The 22,883-nt window shown below is 40.7% G+C and overlaps 1 long non-coding RNA gene across 2 annotated transcripts in view; it reads right to left on the reverse strand.

Annotated features, from left to right (window-relative positions):
- Positions 1-22,883, reverse strand: part of LOC116234983 (uncharacterized) — a 59,654-nt gene that overhangs the window by 9,294 nt on the left and 27,477 nt on the right. Inside the window, exons 8-10 of one of the 2 annotated variants that reach the window (XR_016468712.1) lie at positions 17,992-18,153; positions 15,822-15,863; positions 12,965-13,094 (exon numbers count right to left, since the gene is read on the reverse strand). This is a non-coding gene — a long non-coding RNA (uncharacterized LOC116234983). The remainder of the gene's footprint in view (positions 1-12,964; positions 13,095-15,821; positions 15,864-17,991; positions 18,154-22,883) is intronic. The other variant, XR_016468713.1, reaches the window with a different exon arrangement.

Consider the following 22,883-nt stretch of genomic DNA (forward strand, 5'->3'; position numbering starts at 1 on the left):
GTCTTTTGTGACACAATAGCCTTTCAGAAGTGGAAAAGGCCATAGTAGAGTAGTGGCTATGTTCAGGTGGCTAAAGAGAGAATGGAGAGAATTGCTGCCACAAGTGCTGAAAACAGAGGAGAAAATAACATTCTGCTTCAAGGCTAGCAGCTGACTTGCCCCAGCCCAAGGGCTGCTGCCCAATCCCTTGGGTGTTGCAGCCCTATAAGCTGAAGAGGGGAGATTTACATCACTACTGTATTCACTTTGCACCAAGACAGCCCACACACCCTTTGTTCCTTATGGATTTGAAAGATCTGGTGAATCAAGGGCAAATTTGGTGCATTCCAGGATGCACTCAAATGGGGAGACTCCCTATGAAGAAGAAAGAAATGAACCCCTCTGGCAAATAAGAGACCTCTTTTTGATGGGGGCAGGATCATGGATCGTCATTTTATTCAGTCCTCTGCCATTCCACTCCTGTTTTTGGGGGGTTGATAAATGTAAACACACCAGAAGAGCTCAGTATCTTTCAAAACTTCTCCATTTCACTAACTTGTTCCAACCTCCATCACAGATCTTTCCTTGTCAGCGACTGTACCACCATGATATACCTCTACCCACGCACAAATGCACTGGTTTAAGGTATGCACTGGAATCTCTGTTGAAGGAACAAGCAATCATCCCAGAGACTGACACAGCTGCTATTTGCATGTAAAAGAGGAAAAGAAGGTGCATGACTGAGCCCAAATTAGCATGAGCAAAGCCTCCCACCACATTTGCAAACTACAGATTGCACAGTGGTGCTAATAGAGGTGCACATTTTCTTCACAAAGAAAGATTTCTACCTCAGCTATATGGAAACTTACCTAACAGCGGTTCACAGAATTTAAGATCACATGAACTTCCAAATCCCTTTTTCTCTAAAATTTATAGAGTGCTTGAAAAAGAGGAACACAGTGGATGTAGAGTGAGCTGGATATGCCCAGGTTTAATTTTGTCTCCGCTTCCAGCCTAATTCCTCAAGCTAGCTACAGCAATGACAGCAATATTTTCTAAGGCCTCCACCATTGTACCCCTACATTTTTGAACATCCAGAAATATTCACAGTGCTCAGCGCGCTGAAAAATTAAAACCAAAACAAACAGGAGAGATGCAGATCAAACTCTCCACGTCTCACTTCTGTCCTTTGGGAAATGAGGACTACTAACTTCTTTTTCACAATCGGTTCTTTCAAAGGGATGCCGTGGGGAATCATTTATGTCTGGAAAATCCTGCTGAAGACACACACTTCGTTAAGTGCAAGATCTCTGGATTTTAGCACAATCTATGGCTCTTCCCATGGCTGCGTACACAGACACACAAACATCCATGCCTTTGCACATACCTACTGAATCATAAACAGATAAGTGGCCTCAGCAGACTATTTGAAGCAAAGCACTTTTATTAAGAACTGTCCCCCAAACTGAACTGCACTTTGAGCTCTCGTAGCTGAAAAGTTACAGACTCTCTTTCCTTTATCATCATACTTTTATGGAAGATGTTGGAACAGTTTGGTGCCTCTGCTATTTCCGCTGTAGCTTTAGCTCCTCTGAGAGACTAGAAAGAATAGTAAATGCAGACGTTAATGGTAATAAAAATCAAAGCTAAGCTTTACATGAAGAGAAATAAATTCCAAAATGAAAAATTCGATTATACAGTACCTGTCTCCTGTCTTGACTTTCTCATTATACGTAGAAATTAACCCTGTCATTAAGTACTTTGATCAGGCTGTACATAAACAGCTTATAACGGCATGAAATCTACCACAGCAAATAGGCAAATGAGCAAGGGGAGAAATACTGACATTTGGGGCTGCTGTCAGACATCAAGTGCTCCTGCTCCCTCAGGGCCAAACTGCTAGAGTAAATGGAGTTACTCCAAGGATGAATTGCTCCCTCCTGGATTGTGCCACTTCTAGAAAGTTTCAGTAACAATATCTAAGAGGCTATGATTTGGAGATCAGTAGCATCTTTTCAAGATCTTTGAGAGATGTTTAAATATGGCTGTGGTAGCTGCTCTTAGCCTAAAACTCAGCATGGAAATTCTGAGGCATGACAGAACTGAAGCAGTATGTGGTCAAACTGGTACAGGTTTCCATTGCTCAGAAATGAGGCATGGCATCATTTCATGTACTCCAGTTCCACACATTTGTCACTTAAATTTGGACTATTTCCAGGCACAAACACATATCATAAACAAGTTTTCTGGGCAATTGAGTTTGTTTTCTGTTTTGTTTGTTTGTTGGGATTCTGGAGCAGAAGTTTACTTCTTCTGGGACACATTTAATTCAGTGTAACTATACTTACTTCTGTTACTACCTAGATTTCTTGCACAAATAGACTGTCACACCATTAGAGGTGGTCAGGCCAACAGGGTCCCTTTCTAGCTCTGCCACTGGCCTGCCATAGGTCCCTTACCATCTGTGAGCCCTGGTTTCAAGCAGTCATGTCTGCAGTGTGTTCTTTCCACTTCTTTTCTCAGAAGACTCTCAGGGTGGAGCTTGAGTGAGGGTGGCCAGGTACAACCTCTGCCCCAGAGCACCACCTGGGGGTACTCCATTTTGTTTAGAAAGTACAGCTGGACTGCCCTTCTCTGTTCTCCTGACTGAGCCACTATGGGGCTTCTGGTCATTTGACCAAGTGCAACAGACACAGATGTAAGGGAGAAATCCTGACCCATATAGGAAAACAGTTTCCCACCATACTCAGTTCTGACCAAAACAGCTCAGATAAAATATCATGGATGCTTTGTAGCTTCTAAGCGTACTGTTCTCACTCTATAAACATGCCAGTTAGGTGCATATAAAAATGGTCCCTTCCAGATCCACAAATACTCAGGTGCTCCTTTCTGTAGACAATCATGTAAAGAATACAACAATGCTAATGGCCACATACCAGGCAAATAATAGTACCGTTTGGGATGGAAATGGAGGCTTTGACCCAAGCTACAGTGGGCAGGAGTCAGGGAGCACAATAAAGGTCTCTAAAGGTGAGAAGATGAGCAGTCACTTGATAGCTGAGCAGAAGCGGGAGGGCTTGTAGTAGATGGGGTGGTAGGGAGGAAAGGCACTCACAGCAGACAGCTGGCAGGGGATGGAGCAAGCTGGAGGCAGCATTTTTACATCTGGCTTTCATGTACTAAACCAAACTCTTTTAACACATGTGTAGTCTCTTGTAATAAAGCAAGAGACATTTCTTTTGAATTTGCAGTTTCTGCTCAAACTCAATTATTTAAGTACTGCCAGGTATTTTGCCTGCACTAAAAGTTGCAGAAAGAGTGTACCTGAAATTGCTGGCAAATCTGGAAGTGCCTAGTTATCTAGGCTGCAAACACACACTATGAATACTAACTACCATATCATCATCATTGACACTTTTACAATATATCAGCTTCCCTTCTAAAAATAATTCACTATTAACAGCATTTTTATGTAGCTAGCAGCAAACCAGGGATCTCTCATAGATCCCATCCCTGAACAATGCATTCATGCATCTCCAGATTTAGCAAGGAAATCAAATTTCAACTTTAAGTTTTCCAGTGATTACTCTTCCATTCACCTGCTCAGCAGTCTGTTTGCTCCTGCTGAATCCAGTGACTGAATCTTCACTGGCATGCTGCAATATGCAGAACAACTTAAGGACTGATCTACCTGTAAGCGTATGCACTGCTTTGGTAATCAGTGGAACCACCTAAATGCACAGGCAAGGATGCTGTAAACATCCCTCTGGCAGCTTGTGCCAGAGCCTGGGAATGCTCCCTGGTACAGCGTTGGAGCTGCTCTAGAATAACTGATAGGTAATACACCAAAACATATCAGTCTGAAAAAGTGTAAACAAGAGGAGCAGAAGCAACTACAGTGGAACTGCTTTTCAAAACACATTTAATAGCTATTAGGAGGCAAGACTGGTACCTCATTTTAGGCCTAAACCAAACTTGGGAAAAAAGGCAGTTGCTCAGGAACCCCGGATGAGTTGCAGGCACTCACTGAGGGTATATGAAGAAGCTGGTCTACCTACATGACTTTCAGGGGATGGTGAGAATTGTAGTTAAAAATGAAGTTAAATGAAGTTAAATGAAGCTTTATTAAAGGATTGCTTTTGCTAAACCTTTCTTCCTGCTGTTAAACTGGATTTAAAGCAGTGTGATAACTTTATTTCACTAATTAAAAAATTCCAGCCAAGAAGAACAGCTTGTGTCTAAGTGCAGCTGGATCTGCCAGGTATGAACATTGGGCTTCAGAGCAGGAAATGCACTAAGCCCCTCCTGGCAGGAGGTGAGGCCTGGGCCAAACAGAGACTCCCACATACAACTGTGATACTCAACACCTCCAGCTGCCATTGATGCCAATGGTAATGGTTGGTGTGCAGCACCACTGATGCTTTGTCTGTGTTAGAATGATTTCTTAATCATGAACTCACTGATTACATGATCAATGTAACAAAGACAAGCCCCTGCAGTGAACTTGCTTTCAGCCCTCCCACTTGAAGTGGGGTACAGACATGCGCTCCCCTGTATGAGATGATGTATGAACTCCAGCCACACATCTGAGAAAGCTGATATCTCAGAACACCCTCAGTATTCCCTTCAGGGAAAACTTCTCCAGACAGCTGCAGATTTAATACAGGTCACACCCAGAGAACATCGCTTTGATAAGCCCAGGCTTTCCTGTCTGAAGGCTGGGGCTAGAAGAATATAGGCTTACAAAAAAGCATGCTAAATGCAACTGCCTTCAAGAGGCAATGTCAGGAAAGCAGTACACCAAGTATTTCCAAGCAGAACAATAGCATAACGCTCCTTAGAACAAGGTTTGATTCCCTTGCAGACCTCAGAGATGTGAAGGCGTGAGGCATGGGTACCTACAACATCCCTTCTCATTAGCCATTGTCCTATTGCTCAGCCATTGTTCCACTGCTAAAGAACCAGAAAATCATGGAGAAATACTTCTTTCCCATGTGCTCTCCAAAGACTCAATAATAAAACAAGTAGAAAGGAAAACAGTATCATCTTCAGAGTCTGTCCCTATTACAAAGTTCCTCATTTTATGAAAAGCAACGTGGTGTAGCTGCCACAGCTGCTTCCATGCACAGCCATCCTTGCTGAGGTATATTCTCAAAGATTCAGGAATCAGTTGGAGATGGGGTCTGGCTGCCCTCTCATTTTTTCAGTAGTCCATTTTTGCATTCAGATTTTGTGATTTTTTGACTTCTGATTGCTGGCTAGAAAGAACTGATAGTGAATGGCACAGGTTTCTTTTCAAAATAAGACAATCTTGCATTTTGGAAGTCTCTCTTGGTACTCTTCTGCACCAGAAACTTCATTGCTAGTAACTTGGGGCAGTGACTGTAACTGAACAGTGCTCTGTTAAATTTCTTGGAGTGGCAGTGATTTACACCCAAAGATCCTGCACACCAGCCCAGCCATTACTTTATATACTGTGTACTCTCTTCCCCAATAAGATTAGGTATTATGACTTGGAGAACAGAGTCGCTATGAACAAAGATGGTATTAAAAGAGGCATGCTTGCTTCCAAGGTGTAAAAATGATTCCTGGCTTGGGCACTTGATTCTCAAGTAAACAGCCTGAGGAGGCTGTCGAGGGAGAAAAGCAGAAACTGATAATTCCTTTCTGCAGAATGGGATAAGAAAGAGCTGTGACTCTAGAAAGGGCTCACTTGATAACACTCTTCTTTCATTTCCAACTGCTGTAATAAGCTGAACACTCCTAAAAGAACAGCTCTCAAAATCCTCTTGGATTACTCAAAAAGCACATATTAATAAGTTGTGTCAAATCACAGAATCATGGAATGGTTTGGGTTGGAAGGGACCTTCAAGATCATCTAGTTCCCCCTGCAGAGACACCTCTCTCAAGACCAGGTTGCTCAAAGTCCCATCCAGCCTGTCCAGGGAGGGGACACCCAGAGCTTCTCTGGGCAACACGTTCCAGTATCTCACCACCCTCACAGTAAAGAATTTCTTCCTAATATCTAGTATAAATCTACCCTTTTCCAGTTTAAAGCCATTTACTATGATTATGGTCTTTTTTTACTAATTGCATTTGTTTCCCAAGATCACAGCCACAAATGAGTGAAATTATGACAGTAACAGACTCAAAAACAACACTGGAAAAAATATTGTCAGCAGCCATAAGCCTCGGTTGAGTGAGAGAGCTTACAGCATGAGTCTGTCCTGTCCAGCCACTGCTACAGTCAGCACTTGCTCCTACAATGCATCACATTACTGTAGTTGACAACTTTCCCCTCAGCTGCTATTTAATTCTGGCTGTAGGCAAAGGAGCCTAAATGAATCATTAAGAAAAGTAGCTCCACGTGCCATGACTGCTGGTGGTCACTTTGATGAGGTTTTTTGTTGGTTAAATTTCCTCTGAATCAGGAATCTGAATAGTAGAGACTATTTCCCAGCAGAGAGGAAGCTTGTCTCTGTTACCCAGCAGCAGTTAAAAGGCTGCAGGTATGAAAGGAGCAACTGTCCAGATAACACTGCAGTACTTAACTGGTAATTACTGCATAGGAAAATAAGTCTCAAAACAACTCCACTTTCCCTGTGGATGATGTTTTACCATCATCACAAATCAAAAACACATTCAGGTAACTTTTGTTATTGACTCTAAGTAAAAAGGGATCTAAAGTATTTGCTGATCTGAAAATGTTCATGCTTAGCTTTTAAAATGCTCCCCAGAAAGCACCTGACAAGCAAACTTGAACAAAACTGCTTTTTGGGAAATCTGCGGAATGCTTTTTGAGTAACTGGTAGAACAGAGGTACCCACAATTTTCCTAGGAAATATATGAAAATGAATCAAATAGCTCCAGGAACAGATGACCACTGCAGCCAGGTTCCTTATTCAGCCGTGTCCAGAGGCTGGATTCCTTGGTACCGAGGGGACACAAGCCGTAACTGACATTTCTCTGCAATTGAGAGTGTCATGACATCTCTCTTCAAAGTCTCCACAGCCACTCTTCTCCTGGGCCTATCTGCATTTTCTTTCCTACCTGCAAGCACCTAATTCACGGATACTGGTCAAAAAGGTATTTCCATCCTTCTGTCAAATTTTGATGAAACTAGTGAGGATATTCAAAGTTACACAGAAGAAAGGGCACACTTGCTCTGGTGACAGGATTTTAGCAGTATGTTTAGAACTCCTCAAACTCTTCAGCACCTGTTTGGCTGTACACCTGAGGAAGAACTTCATCACACCTCTGCAGTACTGAGTGTTCTGGGGTGGGGGCCCATAAAAAGGAGCAGGTTCCCACAAATCCAAGGCCCAGCCATGTACTGCAAGCCATTGGGTAGGAACAACCTTTCTCTGCAAAGGGAGGCCCTCCTCCCAGTGCAGCAATGGATCAAAAACAAGGCACTGAGCACTTTCATATAGACAAAGGCAGAGATGACATATCTCATCCATCCTTTTTATGCATTATGCAAAACCCAGCTACCTGTGAGAAGAGTAGACTCTATCCAGCAGCCCACTGCCTCCCTCCTGGCAGCTAAGCTTTTCTAGTATGGCAAACACATAAAATGAGATTTCAGTGTGGGCAAAGGGGAGGCCATACACAAGTCTAGAAGTAAGGGGGTTTATTTCTTACTGACCAACTTGATAGCAGAAGTGCCATGGTCATTCTTTTTAATTTCAGGGTCCTTTTAAATAAAGTTCCACTTCAGAAGCCAAGCATGAAAGGAGAAGAATGAAAACTCTTTGATAGATAAGATATTACAAGAGACTGTCAGAATCTTGGTAGGAGAATGAAATAACACTCTGGATACTGTCATTGAAAACAATAATGAAAGAGTACACCATTTTCTTAACTGAAGTACTATCAAATCTATGTTACTGCCACACAACATATTTTTCCTCCAAAGGTGCCAATTTCAAGCTATGACTATTGATCTCTACCTAACACTCAAAATTAACTGCACTACAAAGGGAAAGTGGCACCAAATCGTTTGAGAACATCAAACAGTAAAAAGCCAATGGGGTCATATCAAGGTCAGAATTTGATGAGTAGGGTGTCAGAAATTTAATCCATTTTGTCTAATATAATGTATAGAGCCAGTATTGTTGGTTGTTCTTTTTTTTTTCCTTTCTTTTCTGTAATTTTTTAAGCCAGCTTCTCTGAAAAAATATCACAAAACCAGACCTCAACTTTTTCATGAACTTTTTTCCATGACTGGAGAGAGAAAAGATTAAACGGACTGAAACACAGATGGCAATTATGCCTCTGTTTATTTCCTAATGAGTCACAAGATTATTTTTTGCCTTCTGCCACATCATTTCAGAATACAAGAAAACCTTATCTGAAGGAGACTTGAAGAGACAAAATAACACTGTTAAAAATCCCAGTCTAACAAGATTCTTATTGCATTAAAAAACCCAAAACAAAACAAAGAAAAAAAACCTTTAGCCATGAGTAAAGTTCCATTCACTTAAAGTCACATTCAGAAATGGTGGGGAAACCTTACCATCAGATGGTGAACACAGTGTCCACCTAATTCAACAGCATTCTCATTACAAAATATTCAAAAACTCTTATAGTGGCATGTTGCATTTATATTTCAGCATTTGGAGGATATTATGTTCAGAACTTTGGTTAGAAAAGGCTTCCCCTTTGCCTCCCCACCAGGTTCTACAGTGTCCATTCCCTCTAGCAACCCTATTTGAGTCCTTATTCCCCCTCAATGCCCAGAATATTCCACAGCCTCAGCAACTTGACTGAACTCACACTCAAATGAAACCTGGATCTAGACAGCCTGGCTACCTCCCATGCTAGAGGCATTGCAGCTATGAGCACCCTGACCAATTGCTGGTCGGCCTTTCAAACTTGGCTGCGGTCACTTTCTTTTAAAACCCAGTTTGAGTAATTGATTTGATAGTGATAACACTGTCTGCTTCTCATATCACAGTCTAGTAATTAGCATACTCATGATAGGAAGCAGAGTTTATGCATTCATCAGGTCAAACCTATGTCTCTCACCTCCACAGGAGGTGCTTTAACCACAGGGCTTTGGATAGGGGATTCCCCTCTTATCCTACTGAAATTGGGCAAGAAATATTCTTTGACAGTAAAAAGGTTGAACATTCAGCCCAGCGATTTGGAAACATAGCAGGAAGAGGTGAATCCTTTGAGGGCTCTTCCTATGTTTTTGTCAGTAACTCGAGGTAGATAATAAGGATTTGGATCTTGTCACGAAGAGTTTGATTGTGACCTCACGCTTCCTATTGAAACACAAAATATGCAAAAGAGGATCCATTTTAATAGGAGAACAAGACAAATGCTCTCTGAAATAGCACAGCCTCTGGACATGAGTGGTGCTTCAGAAACACATTTGCCCTCAGGATATTTCTTTCTCCTGGCTCTAGAAGACTTCCTTTTCAGCATCTGGGGAGTCTTCACATTTGTCTATCTAAAGGAACTTCAAAGATATGCACAACTGGTGTGGCCAACATAGGACACAGATAGGTTGAATAATTTGTTACCTAAAAATCTTCTAACAACTTGGCAAGGCTGTTTTGGAATGCTGTGAATAGAATAGATTTTGGAATGGTGTGCTGTAGAGAACTGGTTTTAGTGAAATGCTGGATTCCTACCAAAATGACCCTTTTCATCTCAACTGCCTGCTTTGCCTATAAAATGGCACAGAAATTTCCAAAATCTGATACGCATTTCAACATTCCAGTAACTTACTTGAGTTATGGCCTTGATGTTACATCTTTTGCAGACCAATTCCTGCATCTGGACTTCAATTCCAACATGCATTATTGCCAGAGGTTTCCATGATGTATCAGTGATGTATCTTCTTGCACAGCAGTGCAAGAAGACAGAAAGCTATCCTTCACATTAAAAAAAATACTTTTTGAGGAAAAATACTGTTTAAGGAAGAATCATAGGAAGGTTTGGGTTGGAAGGGAACTCAGAGATCACCTTGTTCCAACTCACCTGACATTGGCAGAGACACCCTCACTATAGGAAAGAGAATGGATTTTCACCTGGAAGACTTAACAATTATATGAATGAGAGGTGAGAACTAGTCACTTTTACCTTGCTCTTTTTCCCCTAAAAAATCTGCCTTTTTTCACAGGAAATAAAGTATTCCCAATCCATTCTAAATATGTAACTATTTTCAGGCTATGTTCCTAAAGAAATGAGATTTAGTTGTCAGCACTATATGTCTATTTATCTGTCTGTGCTCAGCTCTGCATCCCTTCACTTTGTATCAATGCCTTTAGAAACTACCTGACACAGGGAAGGGTGCAGGAGCAGAGGGTGCTGGGTGGAAAGAGTAAACATAAAAATCCTTAGTTCTGTGCTGTCATTTTGCAGCCAAGATATATATCTACACGGCAGGTCAGTGTCTGAGGTTTGATAGGAAATACTGCCAAATGATAGCGTTTCTTTTCCTTAAAAACAAACAAACAAATAAACAAAAACCAGTTGCAACAGCTTATTACGAGGAGTTGTATCACATGTGAAACTTTCAGTTTCACTACTTACTTATGTGACGTATATACCAAGTGGAGAGGGATCTTACTAAAACCTTCCAGGATGACTACCCTCATGCTAGTCAGTCTAGACATATTTTAGCAAATACAAAAATGGGATTATATGGTGCTGCTTTTCTGACTCAGATAAACAGAAAAAAAAAAAACAAAAAAAAACAACTGCTTGGAAAAAAAAAAAAGCAACAGGTGAATATTAGCTAAAAACGAGCTTATTTTGAGATGGTGAAATGCTACAATATAGATTATTGAGATAAAGCCACTGAAAGTCCAGGCACGTTTTCACATGTATTTAAAGCATCTATTAAAATATATATTTGTCTTAAGAAAAGGTTTCTATATAATCATAAGTAAGAACCTAAGTTAGCTTTCTAAATTAGAATGGAAACCAGTCAACGAGTATAGTATTTATGCATAGCATTTAGTTTTCTGTATTTCTAACTAATGAGTTACTGAGTTTTTATTGTCTGCTTAACTACTTAGCCTACATTATACCTCTTTTTAAAAATGTTTCATTTAAGTGAGTTGAAAATCACTGATTTCTGAAACTTTACTGCATAGCTTGGAAAAAGGATCACAGAGTATGTGGCACAGCCTTAGGGGGAGATATTTGAGTTAAATTATATACATTTGTCTGTCCAATATAAGATTTTCTATTTGTTTTGAATATATACATACATACATAAATACATTTAGTCTTTTTTCCCAATTCCTGGTAATTCTTCTGGCTTAGTTTTAACATATATATTCCACAGAAAAGGTAAAGGTTACTGGAGTATTAATTTTACTTCTGTATGATACTGTATGTTTTCAATTAGGCTCACTCCCACAGCCATTTCCATATCTAGCCACTTGCTCTTATTTCTTGATAAGTGATAGCCCCTATCAGGAAGTCGGGGGCGAGTCTGTTACTGCTTTGAGTAAACAGCCTAAAGGTCATTTTAGATGGTGGCTTTTGACACTCTTGGTTCAATAGCCACCCACTAAGGTTGTCATCAGTAAGTTTAAGTTAACCTCATGGAAAAATAGCCTTTCAGTGGGTCCTCTTGTCTGTACAACAGAGCAACCCACCAGTAGGCACTTAACAGTGGAACAAGAAAAATCATATTAAGTTCCTCTCAAGACTCCTGACAGAGGCATTTGGTCTGAGGTCATGACCCAAGTGCTCTAGGTTTTCTCTGATGTCTGCTAAGGTTATGGCAAAGTATTTGAGTTAATGGGGTCTTTCAGTCACAGTGTGTCCGCATGGGTGCCACAGTTCTCCTAGCAAGTACTCAAGGATCTCTTTAATGAGACTTCCCATCCCAGAAAGAAAACATGGGAAAGAACAATATCCTTGCTACATGGACACAGATGACATCTGCAGGCATGGCTATGTACACTAGAATATGAAGGCATAAAGGCCATGGTTAACACTGTACCCTCACCCAAGCTAGGCTTCTTCAGGTCCTGTTTCTTTTCTGCAGGTCCTGCAAATAGTAATCAGAAGCAAGAACACTTTTGCCAAAATAGATGCCTCAAGTGCTGCAGGGTGTTGCCAGCACAAACTGTCAGTGAGCCTCCATGAGTGAAAGGTTGCTACACCAGTGACACATCTGGCCACCTTCTCCTACACATCACTCCAGCATGAAAGCAGGAAGAACCCATCAAACAGACCTAAAGATACTATCACCCTGCCAAAGAAGTATTGCATGACTAGGCCTAAGATTTAGAGTAAAGGCCAAAGCACCCACAGGGCTGATACAGCAAATACGCCTTGCAATGACCCCTCTACAGATTGAACTCATGCAACTCCCACAAGGGTCACCAGGTAAAATCCAAATTTTTATCCAATATAATACTTAAGACCCTTTCAAGAAACTTCTTATAAAGAAAGACTGTTATCTTCTCAAAATTAGATACCTTAGGCACCAATTTATGCATCTGAAAATAAGTATTTCAAAGGTAGAAGAGAACTTAGCAGCAAGGTACCTCAGACTGTCTCCAGATTCTCCAGAGTAAAAACAGTCACTTCAGTAATTGAGGCACTATACTAGAAGACATGGTCTGTGTCCACTTTACAGAAGCAGAGAAAGCACAGCACAACCCAAACCTCCTTGTCCAGTTGGAGAAAGGTAAGTCTGAGTTCCTCCTGATACACCAGTGTTGACTGTCAGTTAAAAATGCATTTAATCAAGTAAGGGGGCAGGTTGTGCTGATAAACTATCTCCACTTTTCTATTATGAGAGGTACAGGCCAGTACATATGTTCATAAACTTCTACATGAAGTGCACCTTGTATCATCTTTACCTCTGTGAAGCTCAAAGAAAAAAGGAAAAAAAGAAAAGAAGAAGGGAAAAAAAAAACAGAACCCTGAAGAACAGATGAATATGCATATTCCATAAAGATGTTGCCCTCTTTTCAGAGCCAGGCACCCAGATTACTGCACTCACCAGCCCCTTTGCTTCATGACATGCACAAGACAGTAGCCACCAGAATATCCTGTTCTTCTCCAACATGCTTTGTGGGATTTAGCTGCTGTAGCTGTGGCCTCCACTTCCAGCATGGGCTCTTCTGCTGCCTCTAGAGAAGAAATTCCTGTTTTTTACAAGTCATTCCTAGCACAATTTACTAAGGGTGGCATCACCGTGTAGGGGCTAATAGATAAAAAGCATGGAGGACAGATCCCATTGCTATTGCTCTGTTTCCCTCGCTCTCCTCCATGGCAAATAGAGTTCAAGGCTCCAGAGGCCTGGCCTACAGAAAAGCTGTCAAGCCCAATTTCCATTGAGCCTGACACGATATTGTATAGATACAGGGCTCCATTTTCTAGCATATAATTTTCACTGTGCACTAAACAGACAAGAGAGTGTGAAAACTCCCTTTTTTGGGTTTGACATTATCATACATACAAGAAAACCATCTGTAGCTTTCAGCTTCAGTTTTTGCTCCAAGTTGGGATCTAACAGTTACTTTTCCCAATGTGTTCCTGCCCAGATCCTAGTTCAGTCTACTCCCTACTCCAGCTGCTTGCCTGACTCTGTAAGCAACATCTGATTTCCAGCACAAAAGAGTGCTTATAATCCCAGAACACGTGCTGTATCACAAAGCAGGGTCCTTGAGTCCAACACTTAACCAGAAAGGGTATCTACATGATAACTGCACAGTGCCAGCACTGCTGCATCTAAACTGTAGAATAGCACAGCTGGGACTTCACTACAGTCCAATATCACAACCTGTCATATCTTTTTAGTAAAAAGAATCTGGATAATGAAAATATAGGCTGTATTTAAGCAATAGTACCTTGTGAGCATGTCTAGAAATGTCAAGTGTTTTGAGGAAGGGGTTGTGCCTCTGGCTCTTACCCTCACAAGTCAATTCCCAAGAGTCAAAATAACTGCCTTAAAAGTCATAATTGCTATTCTCAACAGTAAAAGGGATTTTTTTCTTCTAATGTACCTTTTACCATGCTGCAAAGTTAAACATGGCTTGCATGTTACCATGGATATAATTTCACATTTATAAGACTGGTCTTCCTGGCAGCTAAATGTCTGTACAGGAACAAATAGAAGAGCAGGATTATATTTGGCATTTTGCTCCATTTGTGATAACAGCTAACTACTTGTTTTGTTTTTTTCTATTAACAAACTTCTGATTTTACTGGAGTTTCTGTAGGAACAGAGTTCATCTCACTGGCACAGAACACATTATGACTGATTCTGCAGTTAGTGTGAGCAGAGCACTGAACTCAGTGGCACTGTTCACAAGAACCAGGGCCATAGTATCAAGGCCCAGCCTGTTTACATATTTGCCATGGCTGCCAGAAGACAGTGTACAGCACATGAAAAACATGCTTAATCTCTGCTTGGTGAAGGGTCCACTCCAAACACAGAGTGCAGAGGTTGAGTTGGAACTTTTATTCAAAGAAAAATTGTGATGGATTCTTAAGTTCAGGCACAGTGAAGTTAGGTTTTCACTTAAGGAGAGGGACAGTTTTATTCACTGGGGTCCTAGAAAACTTTGCCCAGGAAAATGGAAATACTACATTTACATTAACTTGAAACCATCTGCATTCAATAAGAGAAGCTAACCAAGTAAGAACAAACTGCAGATTGATAGAAAGGGGAATGTTGCCAGCTCAGAAATCTCAGTGCCTCTTTCTCTCCCTAACTTAATTGCTTGTGCCTGTATCTACTTTAAAAAAAAAATCTGTGTACATTCCTAGCCCTAGTGAACAACTTCTGTGGCAAAAGTTACCCTTTCTTCAGTAGGACAAAATTTCACCCTGCAGCGAATAAACCCAGGAATAGCTTTTGGCTGTTGGTTGGTAACAACTCAGATGCTATTGCTAGATCTGAAAATAAGATGGAATTGCACAGACCAATCTGGGGATTACACCACATTCTGCCCCTCCAAATCACGCAGCCAGAGTGTTTACCTGTATCTGTGCATTGCTGTCATGAAAAATTCAGTACCTATTTCAGCATCAGATACATATCAGTTAAGCTTGACTTCAGCTTTTGAAGTGGGTGGAGAGCATCACCACCCCTTTCCTGTACTGAAGTCTGCAACAAAATTGCATTTTACTCACAAACAGATCTGTGGTTCTGTTATGTTGACTTTTTTAAAAAATAATCTCATTGGACAGACAGCACCAGCAAGTTTCTCCACTCAGTGGAGTGTCTTCACAGCCCTCCCACACAGTGAAAATGACTCAGACAAAACTACTAAATTAAGGGCATTGGTATTCTATGTGTTACGCTGGTGTTCATACAAGTAATGCCTTAAACAGTAAATTTCTGAATTAAGCGTTCAGGCAATCTTCTCTGTGCTGCATCTGCCACTGAAACAGAACTGCAATGAAGGTGGGCTGAGGAGGAGACTATTTGGATCATGGCTTGGGTTGTGTTTTGGCTAGAGCTAAATGTGAATTTGAGTGAGGTATGCGTGTATTTATTGCATGTATATATATGCGTGTATCTATTGAACTAATGCCATGATATTTGATCTCAATTGATAAGATCGTGCAAAATAAGCTGCCTTGGGAGATTCCCTTCTTCTCAGGCAAGAGACTGAAGGCTTTGACTCACAAATGGGGATGATTTCTCTTGGGATGACTATGCTGATTCCCACTTCTCAACATTCATCTCACCCATCTGCCTGAGGTTCCCCTACTGCAAGTATGGCTTGTGAAACAGCTACTGAACTGCTAGCTGCAATTCCACGCATCAATTAAATTGGCACTTGTATAATTCAATATAAAAGTACATAAAACTACTGCAATTTCATAATTTGCAAATCACACTGTACCTTGCAAGCAAATGAGCATCCCTGCAGCAAGGGCAAAGTCCTCTGTAAGAAAGCAGAGATGGAGAAATAAAGGCAAGAAATTTTATGGCTGTCACTCACAAACCAAGGCTTTGCAGTGAGACCGGTCTTGTGGTCACAAAATGGACAGAAAGTCCCAGGCCACAAGGTAAGCAGAAGCAAGAAAAAGGAAGGGAGGGGAGAAGGAAGAGGATAGCTAAAGCACCTTCTCAGTTAGGACAGCCTTTCCTCTTTACTTGCCAAAAATTGCCAATGAATTTGTGAGATCAAAGTTAGGCCTGAGCAGAGCCAAGAGAACACACTCTTCTTCTGGCTGACCACAATTCCTGCTGAAGCCAGCAAGAATTTTATGTGGGTATCTCAGGGAAGGATATAGAAGCACTGACTCATCTATTGATGAACTCTGGCTCTTTTTCTGTTTGCCAATGGTCTGCAGAAGGGCATGGTTTTCTTAAATGCTTTTGTTTTTGAAACTGCTGTATAACCTTTACAAATATAGCTCATGATCTGTTACTCGATTAAAACCATGCATTTCCTAGGAGCGACCTGAACTGCACACTTCCATTACATGGAAGTACTTCCTTTATGTTCCTCACCATTGGAACATAAATCTTTAAAATTAAGTCGCAAAAAGAGACTCACAGATAATGTGTTGCAGCCTCTAGAAATGCTTATGCTGGACTGATTTGCACTATTTTTACTGGAGTATGGGGAATCCTTGTCTGAAGTTCTGCAGACCAGAAAAAAGTACTTCTCTTCCTTGGGTACAACTCAAAACATGTATTTGTATGTACGCCTGCCCTGATGCACATTTCCACAGTTCGATGCTTACCTTTGCCCTTACTCCACCTGTGAAGCAGGGGTCTTACAAGTCCTCCCAAAGTACTAACTTAAAAATCCATCCCTAGAGGAGATGTGAGGCAATTATTCAGTCTCTTCCCTTGCTCTGAGGCAGAATAAGTAACTTAGACTGTATCTGAAAAATACCCAACATACTTGTTCTTATAAAAGTCCAGTCAAGAAGATTCCACTTTATCCTTAAGTGACCCCGCACCATGATTTTACTACTTGTGCAATTTTTCCTGGTTCTCAAACCTTGTTTGTTTACCTCATCACCTCATTAGGATATTTGTCCAACCAGGCAACTTTGACTAGGTGAAACTACCCAGTCTTACTATCTAGATTTAAATTTGTAATCTAGTCAGAGAATATAACAAAGATCAACAGATAGAAGTTGAGATAACAAGAATGTCACAGAGTCATAAAGTGGCTAGATTTGAAAGGGACTTTAAAGATCATCTAGTTCCAACCCCCAGCTGCGGGGTTGAATATCTACTGTTATCTACCGCTCATTCTTTTTTCCTTAGCTAGCTGACCAATAAACTGGGAAATTACATTGTTTTAATATTAGTTATTCCTAACAATTAGATTTGTTATTACTTTACAATCTAATTCTGTATAGACAATCTGACAGTATATTCCACCATCTGTCAAGGAATACAAATTGCGTTCTTAAGTAGCTTTTCAGTTTTACTAACATTCCCCTCTTCAGACATGCAGGCAAGCCATCCTTCTTACTAAAACTCAAGACTAAAATAACTTCCTAGTAACTTCTACACTGACACATAATGCCCTCAATGAATTTCAAGACTGTGGTACGCTGAGGTATTTGCCAGGCTGCATTCCCAACCATCACCTCGCTGAAGTGCCCACTGCCACCAAGGCTTGGCTACAAAATGTGTTCTTCCAACTGCTCAAGAACTTCTTCTCACTCCTCCCAGAGAAGTGGCTTAAATTACACCCACCCATCAAAGAGACTGCTCTTTTTCTAACTTAGGTCTGTCACATTTATTCATCAACTTCAGAAGAAGTATGAATAATCTTCAATTATATTACAAACGCTTCATTCCTCCAAGCCCATCCTTCTAGAATGAGCTGTGCTGGTACCCCAGTCCTATGACTTACCCCTGCAAATTTCTAACAGGCCAGTTAAGTATTTAATTTGGTTCTATGCCACAATCTTAGTCTCTGTACACATTTCTCACATTTGTATTTGCATTGTCCTCTTAACCTTCCAAAGATACTACTGTAATTTTCTCCCCCGCTGATGTTCAAATGTTTTTACTCTAAGTGTTTTGTCATTTTTACTTACCTAGGTAACTTTTGCACTGGCCTCTTTCAAAGTGAGCACAGAGCTGCCTTCTCACTAGGCTGAGAAATGGTGCAGACTCTTATTTCTTCATCACTTGAATGCCACCTCTCCCCAACAGGCCTGTGTAAGAACATCTGCTGTTACGTGGAAGGGAGGATTCTCCTGTCAACACAGAAATTCACACCCTCACCTTCAAACTCTGACATTAGCAAGTGCCAAAATATTTTATTTCCACGATTTGATGAAAAATGAAATGTTTTGGTACTCCTGAATTGAAACATTTCATTTCAACGAGTTGAACCAAAGCAGAACATTTTGTTTCGACCCAATTTGACAAACAGTGTGTCTTATCCATCCAGAATGAGGCTTTCTGACCAAGCTTTTTCCCATGATCCACCAGTATGGTAGGTAAGAATACAGACTGCAATACACTGTTGGTTAGGTAATAGAGAGCTGGGGGTGGCTGTAAGAGATAATCAGAATACAAAGTCACCTGTCCCAAAAACACCACAGCAGTTCAGGTAGGTCGTTTAGGCTTAATGTTAAGCAACAAGCTGCAACCTATCTCAACAAACTGTTTTGAAATGGGTCATATTGACTCAAAGCAAAATATTTCAGTAATACCTTCCTTATAAGTCCTTAAATCACAACTTCACAGAAACTTTGCATTAAAGTCACTTCAACACCAAGTATTTTTTCAACATAATATAATTAGCAACTGTAGAAATAGATCAGTCATCATGAGTTGCTGCGCAAGAAGACCAGAATACTGATTCATACATGCTTCATATACATTGAATTGCTCTAGGAACCCAGGACTTCTATATCTTCTTCATACCATGACAGTACAAAAGAAGGACTTTTCTGTCCAACAACTTGCACATGATGGGAAATGATGCCAATCATGAGAATTACCAGAGAATTCTTTTGCAGAAATTAAATGGCAGCAGTCACAATGACATTAGTCATTCACTCCTCAATCTGAGAAGGAACCAAAATGATCATTCATTGACTCCAGAGGCTGCAAGAGACATAAGGGAAGTGTACTATTTCCCATTCTTATTGCAATCATCACCATACAAAGTGACCAAAGCTGCTATTTTCTGCTCCTGTTCGAGGAGGATAGAGGTTACTCTTAGTACAGGTTTCAAGAGATTTATCTTGACCTCATTTAATTGCATCGTTCTCCTTCTCCTGCACTTGTATGATCAAAATATGACCAAGAAGGGAAATGAGACTAGAAAATGCTAAGCAGTAAGAATGTCATCAGTCTCTGCAGCTTCTATGGATGAGCTGACTGAGATGTGACTGCTGGGTAACAATGACGGCAACAGAGTGGTATACAGTGGTATACATATACTGTCTCCAAACACCAGTGGGAAAATCAAGAAAAGCATTACAATTAATACCTGACACGTGAAAGCACGCTCACAAGGAATTCTTTCAAAAAGTTTATAGTGAAGCATCAGGAGTGCTTAACTGCAGAAGGTTCAGAGTGGAGGTCTTTAAGAATAGATCCAGAAATGACACTGGAATGGAGAGCTAGATTGTACCGCATCAGCCAATCTAACAAACCACGCAGTCTTTGTGCTGCTGAGATCAGTGAGTTATGTACCACATGCTTCAGTAAGCTGAAGAGAAGTCCAGGAAGAACTGATAGGCAGGAGAGACTGACCAGATCTTATATTTTTTTTTACATAAGATGATGGCACAGACAGGAACCAGACTACCCAGATGCCCTGGTCAGGACAGACACCACTGTACATGATGCTGTCCAAATATGAGAGGCATCCCTGAAATGCTCAATAGCTGCACACACCTCCAAGGCACAGGATGGCCAGCTCTGGATAGATAAGCTCTTGAAGTCCCTTCCAATACTATCCAACTGAAGACAAAAGCAGCGAAAAAGAGGATGAAACTTCAGAAACATCAACACTTTTGACAGAGGAGAAAAGAGATCAAGCTAATGGCGAAGTAATATTGTAAAGAAAAGAATACAAATATTCCACTCAGTGGCTTAGGAAGACCACAGGCCCCTAACACACCTGAGGAAACACTACAAGGGTTTTCATGGCAATTACTCCCCTGGGGTGATATTTTGGTTCACTGCCCAATTAGAGTTTGCTGTTGAAAGATTTCATGGGATAAAACCTTAGCTAGAGTAAATAAACAGTGTCATTGCTTTCTGAAAGCATGGCAGTTCTAAGCAGGAGAGGATTCTGCCACTCTCCTGCCACTTGTATCAGACTGGCAAGGAGACTTTCTCAAGGGAGCTATATCTGACAGCTTCACAACGAAGCGAGATGTTATGAAAAACAGCATGAAAATCCAACTCAACAAACACATTTGATACTGACTTTAGAAGTCATGCTAACAGATGGTACCAAATCCATGTGTCAAAGATCACAATTACTTCTTTACATTTCCTATTTTATGTCATGGTTTTTTTTTTGTTGGTGGTGATGCTGTTTTTTTTAATTTTGTACAACCCCAGAGAAACAGAATATAAGATCTGGAACTAATTAAACTATAACATACTAAAAGAAGATTTGGCTGTGCTGAGAAATCTGGAGTGTGGTACAGCAAGACACTCCTCTGTAAGCACTGAGATACCTCCTCGTGATTCCTCATAATTACAAAATGATTCAGCTTATCTCTAGAATTAGTCTTAGATTTGAATGACAACACTACAGATAGTGTAGTGATGCATGAGTTACATAAATCAGATAATCTAAAACAATATTTACATATGCATAAAAAGATGAGGAACAGGACTACCGAAATAATATCTGTGCTGCAGTTGTTACACATTAAATTACAATAGACAGCTGTACTGAATTCAGTTTCATTCTCTTAAGAAGATGATATCTAAAGCCCCCTGACTTATCTTTCACATTATGCACTAGAAATAACGTGACCATGGTGGAAGAGGAGAAGAGGACTCATGGGAGCTCTCTTTTTTTTTTTTTAAGAGAAAAGATACCTTGCATAAACTGTAAAGATAACAAGTAATTATGCTTCAGTGCTTGTTTATAACAAAATGCCTGTTTGCACCGTGCTAGCCAGGAACATAAATGGTCCCTTTAGCTCTGATGTGGAGTCCGCTTTGCCCAGTGTGAAAAAGCAACAGTGATCTAAAAAGTACAGGTGTGTCCCACAGGAAGGAGAACAAACTTTCAGTCCGGAGCATTTTCATACAAGTACACTTTTATTTCCAACAAGAAAAGTGCTTCAATAAGGAAAACCCCAGCCCGTAGCTGACCTAGATACACTGCTGGTGTAAAAAAGCCAGGAGTGAGGCTTCTGACAGATGAATCCGAGTTCATCTGAGTTCCACCTTGTACTAGACACTGATATTTCCATTCTAACTGTCTAAGTACATCTTAGACATCCCAAAGCTAAAGCTGCCTTTGCAGTCTTGGCAAAAGAGAATCTCTGTCTGTGCCTCATCACACAAGCAATGTTCACTGAAGATGTGGCAAAGAGGAGCATTGGGCTTGCTTAAACATCTGCGGTGTATCAATTTCCCTGTGGGCAAAAGCTGCCATTAAAAGACTTGGAGCACTCTAGGCGAAAATGAACAAAAAGAGTGCTTGAACTTTGCTAACTGGAAATTGAACTTAAACTTCCCTGGCTTTGAGCAAGAAAAACAAATCTCTTTTAGCCTGAAGTTAATACCTAGCCAAGGCTAGTCATCTGAGCTCTCCTCATCACCAACAGAGAAGGTCAATATCCTTAGATGATTCACTGCCTTACATACCAGATGAATCACTCTGGCTATCTTCATTGAATAGTGAGAGAGAGAAAGCGAGCGAGACTAAACACTTTGCTTGGACTAGGTCCCTAGTCTACAGACAGTTCAGGTAGGATGAGATACATACTATCTAGATGGTCTTCTTTTTAAAGTGTCTTAATGGTCAAGATAAATGAACAAAAGATAACTTTAAATTCTTGACAGAGTGACTATATAAAACTAAGATGAAAGCAGTAATCAAACAACACTAATATTAATGACCATAAAAGCACAGGTGTTCCACATGATACTCACATGTGCTACAGCTTACCTGTGCGTGGAAATGTGTATCATATACACTCAATGAGAAGGCCACTGCCAAATAACATGCTGTGTGCATTTTCAAAACAGAGGAAGAAAAGTAGTCACTGACCCAAGGTCTTTGAAATCAAGTAATGAAATTTCTTCTGTGTGATCTGGCATGCTGCATGAAACTTTCTGTCTCAAATAACACCTGTAACCTTGCCCTTTCAATGCAGCTTTGATTTATTTCCTTGGCAGCACAGATGTGGAAGGGGCAGGGAAGAACACGGCTCAGCCAGTGTCAAAACAGCTAAACTCCCTTCTGCTGATTTCAAAGTTCTTGAAAGGGGCACAACACAAAAGAGACTGCTGGGATTCTCCTGGCAACAACAGCATTGACAGGAAGCAGAAATGACCAAGAGAGCCATAACATTATGCAGAGGTACAACATTTGCACATAGGGACCTTGTGCTACAGTGATCTTTCCCATTTTGCACTGTGGGCTTCTGACACCTCTATGAGAGGGCAGTTCAAGCACCAGTGGAAGAGGCTCACAGACTGAATCAAGTTTGACTGGCTGTGAAACATTCAGCTGTATGGTGTGACACAGCCCTTTATCTCCTTGGGGGGAATGGGATTTTCTGCATTTTCATTCTGAGCACATAAAGCAGGTAGCTAGATGAAATATGGCACAGTCAACCTCTGAAAAACCTTATGGTAGGTGGTAGGTGTGAAGACTGCAAGAGACACACGTCACTCTTCATTTAACACTTTTGATCACTAATTCATTGATTGTTCCCCTCCAAAAAAAAAATTCGAAATATCTTTTTTAAAACAGAAATTTTGATGAGAGTTA

Source organism: Phasianus colchicus, chromosome 8 (genome assembly GCF_987193195.1).
Source record: "Phasianus colchicus chromosome 8, bPhaCol1.hap1.1, whole genome shotgun sequence".
NCBI lineage: Eukaryota > Metazoa > Chordata > Aves > Galliformes > Phasianidae > Phasianus > Phasianus colchicus.